The sequence below is a fragment of the Camelina sativa genome, chromosome 14 (genome assembly GCF_000633955.1).
Source record: "Camelina sativa cultivar DH55 chromosome 14, Cs, whole genome shotgun sequence".
Lineage (NCBI taxonomy): Eukaryota > Viridiplantae > Streptophyta > Magnoliopsida > Brassicales > Brassicaceae > Camelina > Camelina sativa.
In genome coordinates this window covers 20,310,755-20,316,754 of record NC_025698.1, presented here as the reverse complement: position 1 = coordinate 20,316,754, position 6,000 = coordinate 20,310,755, and positions in this window count along the sequence as shown.

Sequence of the window (6,000 nt, the reverse complement as noted above, 5' to 3'; positions counted from 1 at the left end):
CGTGACTTAGTGTAGAAGTGGTTTAAAAACGCTGCTCTACACTGCTCCCAAGTGGTAAGTGATCCTCGGTCCAAGAGATTTAGCCATCTCAAAGCCTTATCTCCTAAAGAGAATTGGAACAAAGTCAACATGAGGTAATCATATGGAACTCCATTAGACCTTGTTGTACTAGCCAATCTCTCAAAAGCTTCAATATGGTCCAGAGGGCTCTCTGATGCTAATCCATTAAACACACGGTTCTGAACCAAATTGATGAGACTGTGCTTAATCTCATAGTCTTGTCTCGCAGGAGCTGGAGGTTGAATCGCAGACCGATTCGCAAATAGCCTGTTGTGAGCATCCTCATCCCTTAAGGTGGTTTGCCTTGCAGGTAGATTCAGTACAGCTTGCTCTTGCTGCCTCTGCTGTTGTTGGACGATTCCCAGCTGAAGATTGGGCGGGTTAGCCCCTGTGTTCTCTCCGTCAGCCATAGAATTGGTCTGGGTTTTTGCTCTCCGGTTCNCTAAGATCTTAATCTAGGTGATCAATCTTGCTTAAGCATTAAGAACAACTATAGATGAAGAACAATAAGATCAATCCCTAATCTAACAAATCTAGCATCAATTAATCATGGAACCCCTTCAGAAACCCTAAACCCAACAGTGAAACTACTCAGACATGGAGAAGCAGAAACAGCAAATCAAAGATGAAGAAAACATAATTGAATTGCAAAAGAATAGAAAATAGGGTTTAGAGATCTTCTCCAAAGTGTCAAGAAGGATTAGAGATCTTCTCCCTTTTGCTCTCAATACAAAATAGTCTCAAAAAATAAAGTTTATGTCTCTGGAGGTCGTGCCTCTAACTTAAATATCAAAATAAAACCCTAAAATTCGGTTTAAAACAAAGAAGGAAAAGTTGCGTCGGGCCCGGGATCGGTCGATCCAAATGTGGATCAGCCGATCCAGGATGCTTTTTTTGTGTTCGCTCCATCTGCTTGCTAGTCCGATCAGTCTTCACCAAAATGGCTCCAGATGCTTGTTTTCATCCCCAAAACACTCAGTTTCCTTCAAAAGCAACCTAGAACCTGTACAGACTCACAAAAGACTAAAAAAACTCTAAAAGCACACTTGGACTCAATAAAAGACTCAAAACAAATACCAAAACTATGGGTAAAATCCTATAAAATACAGACACATCAGCTATCTCACAAGAGCCATTGGGTTTGGAGGCAGCTGATAGAGCAGATCTTCTGAATAGAGTTTGGTTGGCTCAGGAGAGTGATGTGGGGCTGGTGAATGCCTCTAAAGATGCAGGTTTTGAGTATCAGGTCTCTGCTATAGAACTATCCTTGTGCATGGTCGAGTTTCTTTGCCCAAGCATGAGGGTCTGAGACAGGAGATACTTAGAGAGGCTCATTCGACCAAGTTCTCTATTCATCCAGAAGTGACTAAGATGTACCGTAACCTCAAATGGTATTATCACTGGATAGCGAGGTGCAATACCTGCCAGCTAGTGAAGGCTAAGCATTAGGTGTCGGGTGGCATATTGCAGAGTTTACTTATTCTATAGTGCAAGTGGGATATGATCACAATGAACTTCATGGTTGGTTTGCTTGTTTCGTGGACTATGGATGATATTTAGGTGATTGTTGATTGTCTGAACAAGTCTGCACATTTTCTGGCCATTAAGAAGATTGATGGAGCGGTAGTTTTTGCTATGAAATATGTGAAGGAGATAGTGAGGCTGCATGGTATGCTTGTGAACATAGTATCAAATAAAGATTCCAAATTCACTTCGGCATTCTGAAAGGCGTTTCTGGCAGAGTTAGGCACTAAGGTGCATATGAGTACAACTTACCATCATTAGACAAATGTGCAGTCAGAGAGGACGATTCAGACTTTGGAGGATTTTCTGAGGATGTGTGTGCTGGACTGGGGTGGTCACTGGGCAGATCATCTGAACCTGATAGATTTTGCTTACAACAACAACTATCAGGCGAATATTAGTATGGCTCCTTATGAGGCGCTGTATAGGAGGCCATGTCGTACACCATTATGTTTGACTCAAGTGGGGGAGAGGAGCATATTAGATGAGAATTTTGTTCAGGAAACCATGGAGAAGATCCGGGTACTGAAGCTAAACATGAAGGAGACTCAGGATCGTTAGAGGAGTTACGTTGATCAGAGGTGAAAAGACATTGAGTTTCAGGTTAGAGATAGAGTGTACCTCAAGATGACCATGTTGCGGGATCCAAAAGGTCATTGACAGAGACTAAGTTGAGTCCAAAGTACATGGGTCTGTTCTGTTTGGTTTGGCAAGTGGGACCGCTTCCATATAGGCTGGAATTGTCTGAGGTTATGCGTGCGTTCCATAAGATGTTCCATTTGTCGATGCTGAGGAAGTCTCTTCACAAGGATGATGAGTTGGTGGCTAAGATTCCTATAGATCTTCAGCCCAACATGACTCTTGAGGCAAGGCCGGTGAGGGTTCTCGAGAGGCGGATCAAGAAACTTTGGCGGAAGAAAATACCTTTGATGAGAGTCTAGTGGGACTGTGATGGAGTGTTGGAGCAGACTTAGGAGCCAGAGGCGAGGATGAATGCAAGGTTCAAGAAGTGGTTCAAAAAGCAGGTCGAGGCTTGAACTTGTCTATTCCTTGGTTTCCAGTTTCGTTTAGGTGGCTTGGTGTTGTTGTATCTTATTTTTCATTATGTATTATTGTTCAGGTTATAACGATTATGACATTTTATGATTAATAAGATGAGTATTTCTTTATTTGAATAGTGTTGTCATGGAAAAGGAAATAGCTCAAGGTTTCTATAAACGGAAAATACTAAAAATATAAACTTCTATGGGAGTTACAACTTTGCTATTTTTGTAAGGTGTTGTGATCTTTGTGATAATCCTTCGGGATGTTTGCATGGATGGTGGTCTCAGTGACATTTTGTACCCTAGCGGTGGTCTTGGTGACGATTGTCAGTGGTAGTGGTCTTAGTGACATTTTGTACCTTGGCAGTGGTCTTGGTGACACTTGTCAGTAGTAGTGGTCTTGGTGACGCTGTATATCTTGGTGGTGGTTTTGATGATGCCAAAAACCATGGTGGCGGTCCCGGTGAAATTTTTTTGGCCTTGGTGGCGGTCCTTTTGGATATTTTTTTGCCTTGGTGGTGGTCTTTTTAGACATTATTGTGGCCTTGGTGGCGGTTCTTTTGGACATTGTTTGACCTTGGTGGTGGTTCTTTTGGACATTTTTCTAGTCTTAGTGGCGGTCCTGTAGGACATTTATGTGGTCTTTGTGATGTTTTTGTGGCCTTCGTGGCAGCTCTTTTGGCGATTGTTGACTGTAGGACATTGCAATATTCCTACATAAGCCATAGAGGTAGTTCTTGTCAGCGTGGTACTCGGTCGAGCACAAAAATATTGCTCTAGAGATATGAGATCTCGAACAAATCATGAGGGGATGGGTAGGTTCCTGTCTACCATTATCTCGAAGGATTTTGTGACCTAAGGGTATAATTGTTATATCGACTTTGGGTGACCTAAAGGCACGCTCTACAATGATAGCCCGAAAGCAAGATAGACTTCTTGGTTATCATAGCTTAATGGCTGAGGCCTGATAGCAAGTCGGTGAGACTCGTGGGTCAAGACCTGAGAATAGGGGTGATGCATGAGTTGAGAGCGAATAATATCAAAGACGCGGGTTATTGACCATATAGAGTTCTCATGGATTAGTCAGAGGATGTGCGGGCCATTGTGTTAGATGTACAGGAGATCCTTGACTGTTAGTCATGGTGCTAGATTCGAGGAAGAATCTATGCTGATGAGGGGGGGGGGAGTTATAACACCTGCTATCAACGCGATGGAAGAGCATCGATCGATGCTCGTAGTTGGTTCATGTGCGGGTTAATTATAATTTCTCCAGTTTAGCACGATTTAACGAGACAACTCTAGCGTTCGTATATAAGGTTGAAGTCGAAGCCCTAGAGCTTTGGTCAGCCGTTTTGTCGTTCTAAACACTTGAGAAGAAGTGTTTTATCTCTGAATAGTTCTTGTGAGCGTTCCTGAGGAGTTCTAAACCGTTTCTAGGTAGATATGTTCCTCGAATGGAGATATGTGGCTAAGGACGTGGTGGAAAGCTTGTTGTGGTGTGATTCTTGTCGTTTTGGTGCAGAATCTTCTGGTTTAAGTGGTTAGTGTGGGACCATGCCTTATCTAAGTGATTAGATGTGTGTTTTGTGTGATTTTGTGTGTTTGATTGCTAGTGTACTTGTTTATGAGTATTTTTCGTGGTATTCACGGTTTGTTGAGTGGATTTGGCATCACGGACGTTTTGGCGACGGTTAGAGCCGAGAGAAGTCGAGAGGGATTGTGTTCGACGATGATATGCGTGATTGCATCGACCAATGCCAGGAGAGTGTCGATCGATGCAGGTAAGGATTTTGTGAAGACGTGAGATTGCATCGATTGATGGATAGAGTGTGTCGGTCGACGTAAACGTGTTGCATCGATCAATGCAAAGAGTTTGTCAGTCGATGCAAGGGCTCAATGACGAGTGTGACGACGAGTAGTATTGATGGGAGGATCACCTCGCTAAGTATTCGTGATATACTCGCGCATCTCAATTGTTATTTGTGGTGCAGGTAAAGGCAAAGTGTGATCGTAGAATCAAGACAAAGAGGAGGAGCATGTTCTAGAGGCTCAGTTGTTGTTCTATGATGCTATTAGGTTGCTTCATTGGAACGATGTGTATAGAACGATGTGGTATAGAACGATGTGGTATAGAAAGGTTATCTAGGTTGTTGGTTCATAGTTTGATGACTTTATTTATGTTATTGGCACGGTTGGATAATTGTTATTGTTTTATTGGATTAATGGTATTGATTTATGTTATTCGTTGATTGTATTGTTTGGGACTAGGTTGTTAGTGAGTATGAGATCACCAGATATTAGTATATAAAAAATGGGTCGGGTTGCTTTATCAACTTGCTGGGTGAAGTAGTTGTTATTACTTGATAGGTCCTCAACGATATGAAGGAAAACATTTTTTCGTATCTGGTATCATTGACCAATCATGGCATCGTCATATGTACATTGATCTGCAAAGTAATCATCAATAAGTCTTTTGTTCGTGGCTACATGATCTCTCTTGAAGTATTTTCTCTTTACGAGCTGGATAGTCTTCCTCTATTTGTTGTGACGCTCTCTAAACTTGTTTATGATATATTTCTCTTCAATTTCGACTGCCTTTTGTAAGCTTCAGTATCAAAAGGACATTCAGATAGATCCATTAATATTTTTTTAGTAAGATGAGATTTCTGTTATTAATACATAAATGGAATATTGAGTTTTCATTTGTAAGAAATTGAGTGGTTGAAATCATTGGACTGCAAACAAACATTACATTTACTTATGAATATGGATTAGATTCTCTCGTAAAACCTGAAAGTCATGGATTATATTATTTGAAAAAGAGCCAAACACACAATATTAAAAAAAAAAAACATATTTTTAGAACAGAAAGAGACATAAATACATTATTAAAGCATAAAGAGACGAAAACACATTATTAAAAAGGACAAAAACATACACACAAATTTAAAGAAGAAAGAGACAAACACACATTATTAAAATAGAAAGAGACATACACACAATATAAATGCAGAAAGAGACAAACATATATTGTTAAAGTAGAAAAAAATACATAACCCAACCAGACAATTGACAATAATTAATTTCCAAATAGATTGTTGAAACAACCCGACACGTTTTTTTTAAATATCCTAATATCTAGTGATCCTATACTCACTAGCAACCTACCCCTAATCAACAACAATAGCGGATAACAAATAATTCAACTCCAATAATCAACAACAATTAAAGAAATAACATAATATTAATTTCAACAACAATCTAGAACATAACCAATCAAAAAAACCAGCGATCCTATCATCCGTTCTAGACCACTAAGTTCCACTCTAGCATCCTAACAAAGGCACAGAGCAAATAACTGAGCCTTTAGAAC